Raw genomic sequence first — 18,962 nt, 5'->3', positions numbered from 1 at the left:
ACTTGTTCAAGATTAGTCTACACTATTACACAATTTTTTTTTTTTTTTTTTAATACATACGGTACCCCAGTGCCTGCTCCCCAAAGGGCATCCACAGGCCAAACACATACACACTCAACTGGCAAACCGCCAGAAACCACCATCAAAAGTATTCACCATCTTTGATCCACGTCAGCATGAATTCCCAGCTGACTGGTACCCCTCTTCACATCCCCGAGTCACTGCCATGACCCGAAACCAGCCTGCAGCTTATGAAAATGTATCCACGGACCCAATCAGCCACTGCCAAACAACCTCACTCCCTGCAAATGCCAAAACTGCTTCCGTAACTAAACCAGTATGTAATATTGACAAGTGATAGTTTGCTAATTATCCCAGAATAACATAATAAGAAATAAAATAAGGCCTGGTCTGGAGCAGTAAGATTTCTGCCAGGGCATAACATAAATCATACAAGCCTGGCATCCCATGTTTGCCGACAAATGTTTGCTATGCTACTTTCTGCCCCTCATGAATGTTTGGCCTCTTCATTCCCCATCACTAAAGTCAGAGAATCTATTTTTAAAACAAAAAAATAAGGCAATTTAAATCTATGATTGTATGTGTGTGTATTATATATATATATATATATATTTTTTTTTTTTTATATATGGAATCTGCATGTACTGTGCTATGTAACAGACTTTCACCTCCCTAAACATTAACTAACTGAACAAATATAATGTTTAGGTTTTCTTGCAGTTTTCTTAGTTTGGAAGCTTTCATCTCTGCCTGACTACCAGTTCTGTTAAAAATAGTATGCCATTCCAATGGGAAAAGAAGAAAAAATAAATAAAAAAAATACTGTAGAATAATTGAACAGCTGCAACAACATTTACAAGGCTGTATTCTACACACACACATTATTTCTGCCTGATCGTTAAACAGTGTGTGTTAAACATTTGTGTTGTATTTTCTTTAAATTGGCACTTTTTCTCAAGAAATATCAAACACAGCACATCCCCTTATGCGTAGTTGGCTCACAAGGGAAGATGGTTCATTAGACCTGCAGGGGAATTGGCATACTACACGTGTAGCATTTACGTCTTATTTTTGTGTGCGCGCGGACGCGCTTGTGTGAGGAAACAATGCGTGGGCCTGCCTGTTAGCACTGCGTATGAGCAGTGTGGACCTAACTACGAACTAATTCAGTCAAAGCTCGCAAAAGTGGCATAATAAATTGCCCACCAATAACACTTCACTTCCTGTCACATCCCAGAACTACCGCACCCACTTCTCTAACCTAGGATTCAACTATTTCAAACACCGTGGAATTGTTTTATTTAAATGCTCCAGTTGTAAGTCACAATTCTTTTAACATGATTAGAGCTTTCATTGTATTTGATAAACAGTTTTCTTTTAAAGGTACATTCAAGGTTGCTGTTTGACAGTCCCTGTGTCAGCACACGCCTCACAGCAGTGCCTGGGAAACCCCTCCGATTAGTGGCCTCCTCACACAAGAAAAACATCCACCAAAGTGTCAGACTTCACCATACTGTTTCACATGCATGTAGGGTGTTTGAACAGACTTTTACCCTACCTGCAATATTAAAAGCAGAATGTCTTCTGAAATAAAAAGCATCAATCGCTAGTTTTTTAATAATACTGCCAGAAAAGTAAAACTAGTGTAATAATGGGGAAGTCAGGACAGTTGAGGTACGCCTCAACTCGCACACCCAGCACCACTGCTCATGCAAAGCAAAACCACTGCACGTCACCACTTTCCAACCCATGAAAGAACCCAGGAAAATGCCACTCTCTGCAAAGCACACAACTAAGAAAAGACCTGAGCCAGACTGCCTACATCATCTCCAATACACCCAGACATCTCTACGTCAAACATCCGTGCTGAAAACAAATCTGAGCACAGAGCCACCAGGACCAAAACAACCTATTTTCTCTACCCGCACACTTCTCCATTTCCAATTCCTGACTAAAAGTAGTCCAAGGCCTACCTGCACCATAGTACCCACAGGTTGTCATGGACGTAACACTTGCAGTAGCAAGTTCATGCCAAAATGTGATTGCTTAACCCAGCTACACTAGACTAAACCTCTTAAGCCCCTCCCCATCTTATCTCATTTCCTCCCAACCATCCCTGCCTCCACTTAACCCTTTCACTTCCCCACTTAACTCCTCCTACTAACCTAACCCCTCTCCCCATGACGATGTCCCAGGACAACTTGGTTTGTTGCCAAACTTCACTTAGCAGCTGGTCTGCTGTCAATTTACCACTTTTTAAAAAATAAAAATAGCTTCATGACACCAAGTACTCACATTTAATATGAAGCGCACGTAACCAGGAGCATAATAAACTGGACAGCAAATATTAATGCTCTGTTTTACTTTTACTGGTCTTGTGTTACAATACTGTCTAAAGATGCATTCATAATTATTTATTTTTATTTATGTACTTGCTAGTGTATTTGTCAACTCTCTGATTTCAAAGATTACACTTGATTTTGCCTGATAGCTTTGCCTGCTTCCAGTAAAGTTATTGGCTTTCTTGCAAATCCTTGATTTCAATTGTTAAACAAATACAGACCTTTGAAGTGCAGATATCTTAACCTTCAGAAAGAGCTTAAATGCAAAATCTGTTTCTGTAGCAACTAAGTATGCAAGATTAAATGAAATATTCAAAATCTAAAATTAATTTTGGTGCTTTATCATTATTTTTCCTTTGTTTATGATTTCTGACTTGAGGGTTAGACCTTTGGCTTCTAGTCATAAAACAAAGGTGTATGTGTGGGTGTTTATAGGTTCATAGGTGTGGCCTTGGGGCCTTTACAGTCCTAGCCATAGGATTAACCTAGGATCATGCCTCCCGACCTTAGTTCCCCGTGCCTCTGTTGAGCAGAGTCACTGGAGTGATCCCCAGGGTGAATTTTCTATTTCCCATGTACTCCTCAAGATTTCTTTTGAGAGGGCCAGTGAGGTGCTCTATTTGACACGTATGGGAAGTCTATTCCATAGCATGGGCAGTCTCTGGGTTATGAACCTGTCCCTCCAGCACGTTCTGTTGATTGTGGTAAGGAATTTGAGGTCTCTGGAGCATCTGGTGTGGAAGAATTGGGATTTCTTTAGCTGTAGCATTTCTAACAGAGCTGGGTCAGACATGGCTTTCTAAGTCAAGCAGAGATCGCCTCTATGGCGATATGAGGCAGAGAATAGCTGGAGTTTTTTGAGTCAGTTCATAGAATCCTCTTTGAGGTACTTTTGCAGCCTCTCCAGTTGTTGTAGGTGTCTAGTGAGGTACATGACAAATGGGGCATTGTACTCCATGATTGGCCTAATGAGGGAAGAGTAGAGGGAGACGGTGACCTCTTTCTTCCTGGATGCAAAACCCTTAGTAATGAGATGACACACAGAAGGACTTTCTGACCACAGTGGCAATGTGGTAATCAAAAGAGAGGTTGCTGTCAACCTGTCTTCCCAGTTCTCTTATAATACCTTCTGTGTTCAGTGGACTACCATTGATGTGGTAATTCATGGGAACTGGGTTTTTCCCATGTGTATCTTTGTGAGAATAGTAGCGTGGATAACTCTTGTGCATAAAACTGTAGCCAATGTCTCATTAATCCATATATAAACCTACTCCCCGCAAATTATCTACACATCTGCATAATAGTTATTGTGGAAAACTGCAATACAGTGTTTATGATGGCCAATTTTAACGTGCTTCCCTTTGTATTCTTTGAGCTGCTATATTTCTTTTTCTGTTCATGCAGATACTCATCATAGCATTAATTTTTTCTTCTGCATTAGGTGGCTCATTTTCCTCAGTGTGCCATTTTGTGCAAATTGGGTATAAATCAGTAAGTAATTAGGAAGGTTTAATGATTGAGATGTCCTTCAAGGTTAAAAGTGAGGACATTATTCTGGCAACAGGAAAGTTAACAGCTGGAGTTGATCTGGATTCAGGGCTTGGGCCACTGCTGTTTAATATCTTCAAATCTGACTTTCCTACTCAAAGTACTAAAACATTTAGTATCTTTGCTGATGGTAAAAAATAGGGTCCATCATTAATTTGGTAACTGATCAAGCTCCACAACTGGAGCATTTGGATACCCTTTACACTTGGACGCGAAGTAAGAACAAGAGGTTTAATGCCAGTAAATCTTAAGTATAATCTGTGGTTGTAATATCATTACCCATGTTTTACATATGCTCTATTATATAATGAGAGCAAGTTTTGGGATTTAGGATTATTAGTAGTTACCAATTAAGACATGAGGACAATCTGTCATTGAGAAGTATGCAGTCATTGGCATTTTGCACAATATATCAAGTCCTGATGAAATTGTTTTAATTCCTGTTTATAAGGTTATTGTAGGGAATTATTAAATGCTGAGGAGATGCTTGTGTTAATTGTTCTTGGATAACTGGAAAAATCAGAAGTATCATACAAACAGATTTATATGTCCAACTTATGTTAACTGTTTAGAGTAACTGTCCCTGTATTCAGAAGGGTACAGGTTACTCGGAGGCGATGATATAATTATGTACAAATACACAAATGATGCTCTTACATTAGCTCCAATTGGTATGCATATAAAACAACCTAGTTATGGTACTAGGAAATGATACATTTCTTCTGAACAATTTAGTTTATAATACAATTTTGGAAAAAATATTGTCATCCGAGGGCTGTTAGATTATGGAATAAATTACCACTAGGGATTAAAAAAGGCCTTTAGTCGTGATATGTTCAAAGGTGATTTAAATAGTTTGGTGACAGGCTTGTGGAGTTCTTGGTAGGAGCAAACTTATTTTTGGTCTCCGAGGTTCATAGTTTGTGCCATATTTAAAACTGGATTGAACTTTGAATGCAAAGTTGTCTTCTTAAAATTTGATGTATTTTAGTGTGAAATATATGACTGGACTTTGCAGTATTCAAGTTTTTCATTCAGCTAAAAGAGGATTGAATTTTTTTTTTTTTAATTTTAAAAGCTTGTATATTATATCTGTGTGTGTGAGCTTATGCTCCTGTGATTGTATGTGGGAAGTAGAAAATGTTGTAGTATTAAGGCTTCGTTCTTATCTTTGTCCAGTTTTATTATTTACACTTTCACTTGCCTCCTTCCTTCTTCCTGTAGCAGCAGTACACGTATACATGTTGGAGAACAGTATAGCATGCAGTGTTTTACGGTTATGTTGCAAATGGCCACCTGGCACTGTGCACCGCATACTGCTATTGGCCTTTTTCATTTGTATTTTCTTTCCATGTTTCAGTACCGATTTCCATGTTCATTTCTTACAGAATGCAAATTTGTAGTGCTCTGAATCTAGGATCTTCTGTTTTGATTTCATTCTAAATATGTATCACTAAGGTCTTGAATAAACTTTTCAGATTCTCCGCACCATAACTCTGTTGCACTTCCTTGAATGGCTCTTGTAGCTAGTAGATTGTTTAAGATTTTATTATATTTACTTGCATGTATTATATTTACTTGCATGCATACTTAAGAGGCAGTGGAGTCCTATGTCCACACTCATCACTTAGGTTATTAGTTGAGAGGCTGCCAAAAAATACCGTGCACACTTCAGGAGTTATTTTGTTTACCCTGATTTATGTAGAGTGCTAAAGCTTAGTGCAAAACTGTCTGCTCTCACTTCTGTTGAGCAATTTGCACAACTTAGTTAAGAATCAAATATAGCGCCCTTTGTAGGAGGTCATGACCTTATACTGGATGATAAAATGTAGTACATATTTTCATTTGCTAATTGACTTTGACTGTAAACTGGCTTAAACATGAGTTATCTTTATATGTAACCATTTCATAGCTTTTTCCTCCACTCATGGGATTTTACTGTTTTGCAACAGTTTCTTCCTTCTCTTGTAGAGTTTGTTTATGGCAGGGGACCATCAGATTGGCTTCCTTTTTTTGGAGGATAGCATCTTGGTTCTGTGTGGATAGCACAATCCATGCACTCATGTATGTGCTTATAGAGTGCATCTGTGTAGGATTCAGCAGTTGTTACTGTATGCAGCTTTTACCTGCATAGATGTGATTACAGGGACTCTGCATTCTTCCTGTATAGATATGGGCCTTTTAGGGGGTCGGGGGGGGGGGGGTAAAGTTAGCACTGAACCTATCTGCCTGGATGTTGGCAATATCAGTTGGTTCTGTAATTTACTTGCCGTTGTGCTGTAACTTGGAGCAGATCTGGTTGTTGCCATTGAGATTCTTGATATAGCTATAGAATGCATTGTGGTTGCTCTTAGAATCAGTGGCAATTTTGTTTTCGTAGCTAGTTTTCTTACATGCACAGTCCCTATAATCACATCTATGCAGGTAAAAGCTGCATATTCTAAAACCAAAAACAGCATCCATGTGGACTGGACAACATCCCAGGCTGCTTTTTACATGAACTGCAGAACAAACTGGCTCCCTATGTTCAAACATAGTCTCATGTCAGGCTTTGAGCCCACTGAATGTCGCACAGCAACATTTATCCTACTCCACAAAGGGGGAGCCACCACTGATCCTGGGAACTCACCCTATTAGTCTGACAAGCCTGGTCTGCATGGCCATGGAAAGTATCATCATGGATCTCATAAACAAAAAGATTGGTAACCTCCAAACTCTAGACCCCATCCCCACCCATGGTTTGTGATAGACAGATCATGCCTTCTGAACCTGATCGAATTTGAGGCAGTCACAAAGGCCGTAGATGAGGTTAAGGTGGTTCACACAGCCTATCTTGACCTCGACAAAACTTTCAACACCATCCCCCATTCTGAAATTATAGCTAAGCTCACTAAACTAGGTATAAATCCCTATGTCACAAGAAGGGTTGCCAAATGGCTCATTGACAGAACCCACACTGTAAAAGTTGCAGACTCCAAACCTGACTTCATACCAGTGACAAGTGGAGTACCACAGGATTCAGTCCTGAGACCTCTCGTTTGGTATCTATTTTCTGAAGTACAGGCTAAAACAGAAGGCCTCTGGCTAGCAAAGTTTGCAGATGACTGCAAACTAGTAACCATAGTAGAGTCCCCAAATGATGTGGACATCCTACAGAAGGGCCTTACTGAGGCAGATGCCTGGTGTCCGAGGCATGATCTCAATCTCAATGGCAAAAAGTGCAGTGTCATCCCCTTTGGTAAAAACACTGTAACCATGAACTTCCACATAAACAGCAGTCTACTTAACGCCAAATGTGTGATAAGAGACCTTAGGACCCAGGTGGACAGTAGTCTCTCCTTTGATCACATTGCCACAATAGACAGGAAATCCTATGCGACGCACCTCATCACAAAAGGTTTCTCATCCAGGAAAAAAGAGGTCATTGTTCCCATCTACTCTGCACTCATTAGACCCATTATAGATTACAAAGCCCCTTCTGGAATGTACCTCACAAGACATCTGCAGCAGCTGGAAAGGCCACAGAAGTACCTCACAAAGAGGATTACTGGTCTCAAACAGATGACCTACACTGACCATCTCAAAAAAATTCCAGCTTTACTCTGTAGCATATCAACTACTGCAAGGAGATCTCTGCTTAACATACAAAGCTATGTTAAACCCAGAGCTGTTGGGACATGCTACACCTAAAGAAATCCCAATCTCTCCGAGCTAAACACTCTAGGGACCTAAACCTTGTCATCACAATAAACAGGACATGCTGGAGGGATAGATTCCTGTCCCAGAGACTTGCTATACTCTGGAACAAGACACCCATCTATGTCAAGCAAAGTTCCTCATTAGCACTCTTCAAGAAAAATCTTGATGAGTGGATGGGAAATGAACCCCGGGGATCACTTCTGTGGCTCTGCTCGACAGGGGCACAGAAAATTAACTTTCTTGGGTGGCGTAAGCCAGGGAACCTTGTTGGCTAGGTTTACTTAAGCCCTTGGGCTGATAGCCTAGTACCTACCTATGAACCTATAAAAACTACCAAGAAGAGGTCAAATAAAACCTAAAAAAGTTAATATGTGATAGAATTTTTTTCATTCCATTTTTGTCAGTCAAAGTGCGTATTCTACATGAAGAAAGCGTCTCACTGTTATGAACTGTTTTCATTACCAGAAACACTCTGATAATTATAAACTGTGTTGGATGGAAAATTAGAAATGTTTAAGGATTTTGCATTCCTAATGTACAGGCTGCGACATCATAAACAAGTCAATACTGTTAAAGATTTATGACCTTGTTAGTCATCCGAACTAGTATGTCAACATGAAAGTCTCTTCTGCTTGCCCTTAGTGTTAATTTATTGTAAGTGAAATGTCAGAATTAACCAAATGACCTATAATTATGTAAATTTCTCATCTGCAAATTTAATGTCAGTTTACCTCTTACTGTTCTGAAACCTAACATCATTAACTGCTTGATAGTTGGAATAAATTTGTCAGGAAAATATTGTAATACACATTGCAAAAGAGATCTTCTGCAGTTACTGTGGGTAAACATTGTTTTACTCTGCTCACATAATATATATAGATAACATACATTGCATTTTGATGGTGCATGTTTACTTTTCATTTTATTGGTGTAGTTTGTTTCAAACTAATCATTACAATACTTGTGGAAAACTCGGATATACTTAGTTTGCATTGCATGTTGACATTTATAGACTATTTCAAACTAAAAGTTACAATGCCACCTTCTGCTTGGGAATTGCTAAATTTCAACCAGAAATCTGACCATTATTTGCTATTAATTAGAAAACATTTTTTATGAATAACATGTTTTTATACTTTTTACTTGCAGCTTTATTTTGAATTTCAATCTATTTGCATATTATTGCTGTAACATTTGAAAACTAGAGGGAGTTTATGAGACTGCAATTATTTTTATGGTATGTTTCTCTGTGACCCCTTTGCCATTTATCACACATACCCTCTATGAAACATGAATAAAGTTTAACCATGTAATACTTTAAATATGTATGCTTACTACATGCAACTGGCTATTCTGTGCCATTTTATGTATGCACAACTTCATTATGAGCAGTACATTTGTTTTGTTGCAAAGATTGGCTGAGGTTTTGAATTATTCATAGCATGGCCATGCAAAGGCTGCACATAAAGACAGAGTGGTGTGGAACTTCACCACGGGTTATCATTGCAGAGGTGATTAATGGCTTTAGTTCAAAAATGTAATGTTGTGGTAGATTGTACTGCAATTTAATCTATTTGTACAAGTCAGCAGTGCATTTCATATGGCTGTATGTGTGTGTGTGTATACATATATATATATATATATATATATATATATATATATATATATATATATATAGGCTCATAGGTACAATATAAATACTTTTTTTTATTTTATCTTTCTTCATAGTAAAGTTGCTATATACAGCCCCAGACATGTGAGGTCTGAAGGGAAAGACCACCCCCCATGCAAAAATAATTACAGTATTAATGAATTTCTTTGTATCCATGCATAAAACAGAATTTTATTTATTTATTTTACATTTGTTGACTGGGCTAGTCCAGCTGGATACATGTCCATTTTCAGTAGAGGCCCGGGGAGAAAAGCTCCAGAAAAAAAAAAGTACAAAAAATTAAAAGTAATATAATCCTACAAAAGGCATCGACATACAATATTACAACATTCAGTTAAAGTTTACATAAAAAAATTGTAAAATTCAATTAAATAGTCAAATATGGAAAATAGTACTCAAGACTCATAAGCATTAGTATTTAAGTAAAAAAATAGGTTAGTTTATAGTGTGTAGAATATAGAGGTTTATAGGTAGGAATATAGTGGTTATAGAGTGTAACAGTCAGTAAAGGATAACAGTTAGTCAGGGTTGGTACAAGAGCATAACCAGTGGTTGGTGAGAAAAAAATTTTAGATTAGTTTTGAATTGTGGGAGAGAGGTCTGAGAAGTAAGATCATGTGGTAGTTGATTCCATACTTTACCAACAGAGTTAGAGAACAAGGAGTCACCTGCTAGGTATTTTGATAAGGTAGTATGAATCCACATTTTGTTTGAGGAGCGTAGATTCTTCAGACTATTATGGTATGATGAGGGCAGAAAGAATTGAAGTGTTGCTGGGTTGGTATAGGGCTTTATATGGCTATTGTAAGTTGGTTAAATCATAGCTGGTTAAGGAGTTCAAGCCAACCCAGTTGTTCTAGATTCAGACAGTGATGAGTCCTGAAAGGTGAATTTGTAGCAAATCTAGCAATATTGTTATATGATATGGCTAGTTTGTTGAGATTATTTTTAGAAAGGTTAGTATATATGGGGGAAGCATAGAATAGGGTAGATATTAAGTGGGTTCTAGCTATTGCTGTCCTGGCTTCTGGTGTAAGGAAAGGTTTGATTCTATAAAGGGATCCTAGTTTTCTGTTAATTGATATTATTGTAGTATTTATGTGGGTGTCATAGTTTAGGTGATTATCAATTGTAATTCCTAGGAGTTTGGTGATGGGGTCAGGAGAAATTAAGGGTGCCATTATTGGATGTAAGAATGAAGTGTAGAGAGGTAGACATTTGGGTAGGTGTAAAGAGCAAAAGTTTGTTTTTTTTTCAGGTTAAGGAGAAGACAACAGTTAGAGAACCATTGTTCTACAGTGCTGAAAGCTTTTTGTGTAAGAGAATAAAGTTTGGTTTGGGATGTGGCTGAACAAATTACAGTAGAGTCATCTGCATATTGAATGCAGGTGGAGAGTGGAGTGGATAGATGAAGGTCACTTATAAAAATGGAAAAAAGTAGAGGGCCTAATATGGAACCCTGAGGGACACCTAGAGAGATGGGGAGGAGATTCGAAAGATGATTTTGCCGAGAACTGCCTGTTGTCTATTTTCAAGGTAGGATGTAAAGTAGTTCATAGCTAGGCTGTCAAGTGAGAGGGACTTCAGTAGGTGTAGGAGGAGTTGGTGGTTAACCATGTCGAAGGCTTTCGATAGGTCAGCAAAGAAAGCAGAAGAAAGCATATTATTGTTGCGATTTTTGTTGATACAGTTAGTGAAGGATAGCAAGGCTGTGGTGGTACTATGGAATGGGCGGAAACCATGTTGACAGCTAGTAGATTGTGATGGAGAAGGTGGTTAAGTGATTGTTTGTGGATACATTTCTCCGTTATTTTAGCAAGTGGAGAGAGTAGAGCTATGGGGCGAAAGTTGGAGAAATCATTGGAGTTTCCACCTTTGTGAAGAGGAATTATGTAAGAAATTTTCCAGATAGATGGGATAGTGCTTTCTTTTATGATTCTATTGATCAATATGGAGATGGGATAAGCAATAGCTTTAGCTCCTTTTTGCAGGAATTCTTCTGGGAGTTTATCAACTGAGGGGGTAGTAAGTTTTAGTTTTTGTATTAGGGAACAGATAATAGGATGTCGGTATTGCTTCTAGGTGGAATAATGGGGGAGGAATGGAAGTAGGAATAGGCAGATTAGAGGGTTTACTATTGAAAATGCGAACGGCACTTGGGCGACAGTCGGATAGTCAAAGGTATAAGGTCGTAAACAAGGATGTCGAAGACAAAATAATCAATCTAGGAACAGTTTTAACATGGGTTGAGGTAGGGAAGATGTTTGTAGTAGGGAATAATACTGAACACCTACCTCGACCCATGTTAAAACCATTCCTAGATTGATTATTTTGTCTTCGACATCTTTGTTTACGACCTTATACTTTCGACTATCCGACTGTCGCCCAAGTGCCGTTCGCATTTTCAATAGTAAACCAGATTAGAGGTGTCAGGGGATAGATGGTTTGCAAGATTCAGTATATAAGTAGTAAAGAAAGAGTTGAAGGCATTTGCTGTTTGTGTTGGGCAGTCAGGGTTGGAGCCTAGAGGATTAGGTGTGGCAGTTTTGCCTGGGTACAGAAGTTTAATACTAGTCCAAAATGTTTGTGGTTCTTTGAGGGATGATTGTTGTAGTTGGATATAGAAGTTCCTTTTATCTAATAGGATGGCTTTTTTTGTCATATTTCTTTTGTCTAAAGGTTTGGTGATCAATAGTATTTTTTGTGGTACGCCATTAAATATAAACAATCCTCTATGCTCAACTGAACCAGACATCATCAGATCAAACAATTCTTTAATCAATACATTTCAGTCACAAATATGTCATATGATAAATGCACCAATTGTATTAATTTAATAGTATTAAAAAGCCTATTCAGCTCATACCCAATAGGAAATCATACCATTCAGACCTGGCACTTCATCTGCATTATATTCTGACTGATTTCTGTACTGTACCCACTTTTTAGATGGGCAATCCGAAATCTGGCGCACATTTTTCCAGAAAATTAGACAACTTTGAGAAGAAATTATTAAAATTCAAATCTCTTCAGTTGAAGAATGTATATTTTAGTGACTGTATTATTTATGACATCATTCCTAAAGCACATAGATTGCTTAAATTAAAGGAGATGAAGCAAACTGTTTATTTTATGCTGAACTGCTTTCATGTTTTGACCTTTATGGAAAATTGGATTTGATTACTAATCACAATGTTTTAAGGGAAGACTTGGATATATATGAAATGTTTCTTGCTGAATTCATCAAGCAGGCTTGAATATCTTCCAAATTTTGTTCTGCAGTTTCTTTTCTCTAGAGAATAGGCTTCCATCTCCTTTAGCGTCCTCTAGTTGTGGGTTATGCCCCATCATCTCAGTCATATGCATCTTTCTGATGGCTTTCCTTTAAACTCATTCTAACAGTCTGAGTTTTCTCCTTGTATGGTCTCCATAACTACATGGAATGCTGAAGGTGTGATGTAAATCAAACCTGTTGTGGGTCTTTGTTTACCTGTTCCAAATAACTGCCACACTCGTAATCACATCTGAAATAATAAAAGCAATGCTACTAATTTATTTGGCCTTTTTAGTTTATATATACAGTATATACTTTAGTCAAAATGCAGCACTGCCTTATCTAGTAATCCCTGATGCATTATTAATGTTTTCTTATACAGATGAATGCAGTAGCATATTTTAATAACTGACTTGTAAAATTTCTGTGACTATATAATTTGTTTTCAAAGTTACATGCTGAAGCTAGCCATCAGGTTATAGCTTTCTCCAGTGTGCGTAAACTGTTGTACAATTTAGATGTGAGGTAGCTGGAAACAGTTAAGTGACTAAAAATATCGTCTAATCAGTTTATAGCTCTCAAATTAGTGTTAATAATTCATGTAAAGTAGCTTCTTTAATATTCTTTTATTTGTTCACTAATGAAGACCTGTTTGTTTTCCTGTTTGCAAACTGATTGACAGAGAAAAAGTAAAACAACTGCTTACATGGGTCTGTCAGCTCTTTCTTGGGCTCTAGCAAATTATCGTCATGATTACTTGATTATTAGCATTTCTACAGTCCAGCTCAGGCCATATATTTATAAAGTATACATGATTAGTTGTAGTCATGCAGAGATCTTGATAAAATTTCTTGTTTTGCGTACCTTTTTGTTACAACCAATGGCTGAGCTCATTGTGCATCACATTTAGGTTTAACCAGTTCATCTCTTGTTCTCTGAATTGTATGGGAATCCATCCATTAAGTATTCGACAGACATTTTGCAAATTCCATGTTCTTTTCATTCAGCAGTTAGTATCCCGCAGGAAAAAACTGTGAGTGTTTATATTACAGGTGCTTTGTTTTAAACCTATCGATACTGATCTAAGGAATGATAATTTTCATTGATATGTTAGTTGTAGAAATTATGAAGTACTTGAACTGGAATAGTACTACTGAAAATGGAGTCTGAGGAACTTAACTGAAAAATATATCAATTTGCTGTAGTTTGATACAGAGAATTGTAATTTGCCAAGTTGATATATTGCAAGACCATTTGCTGAACCAATGGTCCAGTTCTGTAGGTGGGGATTATCAGTATAAAACAGATCTTCACCAGAGAAGAGTATTGTATCACAAAAAAAAAAATGATTTTTTTCTTTCCACTCCCTTTCTTTCTGTCTTTGTAGTTTTAATGCCCGTGGATTAAATATATATTTAAATAAACTCATTTAGGAAGTTTACATTTTCAAGTCCTTATCTTTCTGTAACAAACACTCTTGACCAGAAGTTTTGCCACCTATGCTGGTCATAATCCTTGAGATACTAGGCAGACACCTCTTACTTTTAAAATTAAATATTATAAATGATAAAACTTGTAGACTTTTCAATGGGTACAATCACTGGAAGTTCTTCCAGTGCCTTAATATTACGAGTCTGTGCGTTTGCCACACAGGACAATGCATTAAGAATCAACATTTCCCAAAAGTTGGTATATACACAACTAATGATTAATAATAATGCTTATTATAACCCCATGATTTTGAATAAATTTGATCTATAAACTTCATCATCATGCACTTGCTGTTCATTCCCTCATGCAGATCTCCTTCATGTGTTATGGTTTCGCAAATATTCACAAAACCTGTGGTGCTGTCTTAAGGTACGATTAGAAAAGATAGGATATTCTAAATCACCACAATCTTGGGAAATAGCCATCCTCCATATTACTAATCAAAATTTTCCAGCTTGAAATTATAGATCCTAATTACTTTGTGTTCTCTAATCAAACTGTATATAACCAAAAATTGGATGGACCGTACCAAACTTTCATGGAATGGTTTCAGAAATATGGCAACGACATATATTTCCTCTCAAAAACTCATTATAAAAGACACAAATGTGTCTACTATCAGAAATACTGCAAGTTATTCTTTGGACATACTTTGGACACATGACAACAGTGTTAAATTGTTTTAAGTGTAATAATTATGCGATAGAAGTATATTAAGCCCATTCTTCTCAAAGTATTATCAGACTTAATAGCTCATTTTAATGTATGAAGCTTGATCATATTTATAAGTTTGTTCTGTCATACTCCTCCCAATTTAGCATTTGTAGCACTATTGTAGATATTGTAAATAGTTGCTTGATTTAGAGTAGTTGTGTTCAGTAGTTTTTTAAGCTGGATCATATGTGCTACCAGGATTATATTCTTTTGTTTCATATACGTGTATTACGGAGTCTGTTTTTTTGGTGCACAAGATAATAAAATTGCTATTGGAAAAAAAAAGAATCAAAATTTATTTTAATAAAGTATAATCTTCATTTGAGACATTTCTTCTGTACTACACTAATTCAGTAAGTTGAGATTTTCATTTGTTGTATTTATTATACAATCTACATTACTTTTGTTTAAGCCATTTTGTAAATTTACCATGTTTCTTGACATTTGTTAAGTCTCTAGGAGTATGAATTTCAAGCACTTTCTGGTTTAAGATCTCACTTTGTTGAGTAGCAATAACCCTGGTTGTTGCTCTAAAATATTTTTAGTTGAAAATGTAGTTGCTTATAATTAAAGGTTGAGAATTCAAGCCTTTCCTCGTCCTGTTCCCTATTCAGTATCCCTGCGTAATTCAATAAACCTCACAGTTCTTGTAGGATGTCTGAAGAAGACCCGTGTGGATCTGTGCTCTACTGTGGTTAACAAACCAAATAAATCTATACATTTTCAGTAATCTCCGAGATTGCCCCTCTTAATGAAGTTGTTAGTTTGAAACCCTGCTTGCTCTATTAAAACAGAATCAGTCCTGTTACAAAACCATGAAGCAAATCAGAAAGAGTTTCAAAACTCAGATTATGTAATGTCAGAAATATTACAGCATAGCTTCATTTTAAATTATAGTAATGTCATACGCTTCCAAATAATTAACTTTTTATAAATAGCAGCTTGCATTTCTTGCCGTATTTTTTCTCTACCATTTTGTAAACAGCATATGGATTTCAGATGGATTTTTTTCCATTTCTCAAAATAAAGAAATGGGCCTTACTGTTTTCTTTGAAGAAATACACCAGCACATTTAGATTTTTAGCCATTCCTGTTACTGTTTGTATATCAAACACTTTCTTGTTGCTTCCCACCAATTTTTAGCACCTGCTATGCTAGTATCTCAGTAGCCTTCTCTGGCATACACATTTTAGTAATTACATTGCTTATTTTTTTATCAGTTTGAGATACATTTTGGCTCTCTATATCAATTTGATAAATGGTAGCATCCACAGACAATTGTTTATCAGCACTCACTTTGATTATATATTGTATTTTGGGTGCATGTTATTCCTATTCCTATTTCATTTTGTATTTCTATGCACTTTTTATCTCCACTTTCTCACTTTGCAGTTGACAAAGAATACACTAATGCATTCGTGAATTAGTAATGCACTGCTTTATTTTACCGTCTTTCTACCTGAACTGCATCTTTGTCTTCATTAGGTGCTAATACATGTTCAACTTAAGCACATGCATTGTTTTATTTCTTTTGCTTTTCATCTTACCAGTACAAGCAGTCCATTTCAAACTAAGTTTGCAAGGTTTTAGTATCAGATTGTATAGCAGTGTCTTTTATACGTCTTTCATTTCAAGCTTAAGATTTAGAACAACACTTTATTTTAATTCTTTTTATAATTGTAATTTCAGACCAGGTCTCATAGTGCACACTTAATTTCGCTACATTGTCTCAACTTGCCAGTAGTGTTTCAATCCAAATTATACCTCGGCCATATTCCACCTGCCTGCTATTTCCTTTACATGTCATACTGATCAATGATTGCAGTATATTTCGCAACTGCCACCTTTGATATGATTGTGAGGGGAGTATTTACAGTGAGCTGCTGCCCTTCAGCGACTTGAGAAACGTACTTGGGGGTTAATTTGATTTCCCACTCAGTAGTCAAGGTCATCTTTGAAAAAGGTTAGGGATGAACTCTGCTTCAAATAGATAAAGTATCCCCATACTTTGGAATCAGCTTTTTGAGACTTGCATCTGCCTCAACAGCATGCTTTTTTGTCATAGACAAAGTTTAAATCTTTGGACATAGTGTTTCTGTGGATGTGCAAAAGATCCATCCGGGCTAGATCTGAGGATGCCTTGTATGCCAAGCATAGATAACCTATTAACTTGTAGAAGACTGAGTATGAGGATAGGGTCTTTAAGTGATCTGAGTAGGATAGTGCATTTATATCCTGGATTTTCTTTGTGATGAACCTCTGGGTGTTCCATCTGGTGCATATGCCTGGTTAGGTACATTCCAAAGTGGGCATTGTACTCTAAGTCTGATAAGTTCCAACAAAACGGGTATTATACCGTCTTTTAAGCTGGGTGCCATACCTTATAAGTCAGGTGACATAAAATGATGGTCTTACTACAGTGGCTACATGTTGATCAAAGGCCAGATTACTGTCTACATACATTCCTAGATCATCCTCCTGCCTAATTTTATAAAAGCCAGCCTAAGCACATTTTTATGATAGTACAAACATTAATAAGAATTTCCAAATCTTTTAGGGAATATACAGTCCTATTGCTAAAAAAGAATTATTTTTTCATTACTTTTATATCAGTTTTTTTATTCCTTTAAGCAAACCATGTTTCATGTTTTTCATATACTAGCAATGCTTTCTAACATTTGGGGAAATTCACATCACTCGTCAAGTGGTTGTGAAATTATAGTGATTACAGTTCATTTGTTTTAGTTATACATTTAAATTAATGCAACTGACTTTTTGCAGACCGATAAGCCAACAGAACATGATTATACTTGTTGATAGTACATACCCAGCTTCAGTAATTTCATGAGCGCACAGCCTACTGCAAAAACATTTTTCCAGTAAATTACCTTCAGTAGCATGGCAGATTTTCTATGCTCTCATTCAGCAATTCTTCTTTTGCATACACATTTTCACCAACTCCTTTTGAATGCAATATTGATATAACAGAACATTTGGACTTGATTCAGCAATACTTCTTGGGGGGGGGGGGGTGTTCTCCACCCCCATTTCAAGGCATTTACCTATTCCAATACAAATGAACACACTGTTGTTTCACTTGCCACAAACTGATTTTCAAAGACTTCTGGTGTAAATACTAAACCTGTCTTGTTGGCGCACTGCTTTATTTTAGGCATCCATTCAAGTAAACAAAAATCTCTTGTCCCTAGCTATCATAGGCCTTTAACACATAGTGAACTTCTCAGCACAGATACTTTGATACATAGTCAAGCAACCTTCTCTTCAGCTAGATTCATGAAAGCTTTAGCATGTCAGTAACTTTTATAATCAGACTGTTTCCTCCTCTCTTCTTTGCATGGAGTATATTACACAATGAAAGGACATTTATGTTGCTTTTGTGTACATTTTCCTGGTAACAGTACTGGAGTGACTTGCCAATAAGTTTTCCTGTAGACCACGTTTTGTCATCTTTCTACTATGACCTGCTCATCTTGGGTGTCAGTCTAGTTTTATGTTGATATACAAGCCCCTTCTGCACTGCAAGGTGGTAAACTAAACAGGAAATGACTCATTGAAGTTCATAATTCATTAAAGCCTGATAACGCACAGTTTTGGTCAGTTCTATTTATACCAAGTATGCAGACCTTCCATGCTCATAGGTTCATAGGCTGGTACTAGGATATCTGCCCTAGGGCCTATACAAGCCTAGCCATAACAATTCCCTGGATGTTTCTTCCCACAATATTTATTTCCCTGGACTCCTGTCTAGCAAGAAGACTGACATGATTCCCGGGGTGAATTTCCTATCTCCAGTAATCAAGGTTCCTTTTGAAGAGGGCCGTAGAGTTGCTGTACTTGACATTTATGGGCAGTCTATTCCAGAGTATGGGGAGTCTCTGGGTCAGGAACCTATCCCTCCAGCATGTTTTGCTCATTATGATGACTAGGTATAGATCCTTGGAGCGTGTATCTCTGAGGGATTGGGATTTCTTTAAGTGGAGCATGTCCAGCAGCTCAGGGTTTGACATGGACTTGTATGTTAAGCAGAGATCGCCTCTGAGTAGACAATATGCCACAGAGTATAGCTGAAGATTTTTTAGACAGTCAGCATAGGACATCTGCTTTAGTCCTGTGATTCTTTTAGTGTGGTATTTCTGCAGCTTTTCCAGCTGTTGCAGATGTCTTGTGAGGTACATAACAA

Source organism: Protopterus annectens, chromosome 16.part0 (assembly GCF_019279795.1).
Source record: "Protopterus annectens isolate FY-2018-M chromosome 16.part0, PAN1.0, whole genome shotgun sequence".
NCBI classification, from domain to species: Eukaryota; Metazoa; Chordata; order Ceratodontiformes; family Protopteridae; genus Protopterus; species Protopterus annectens.
Note: the sequence above shows the minus strand (reverse complement) of the source record.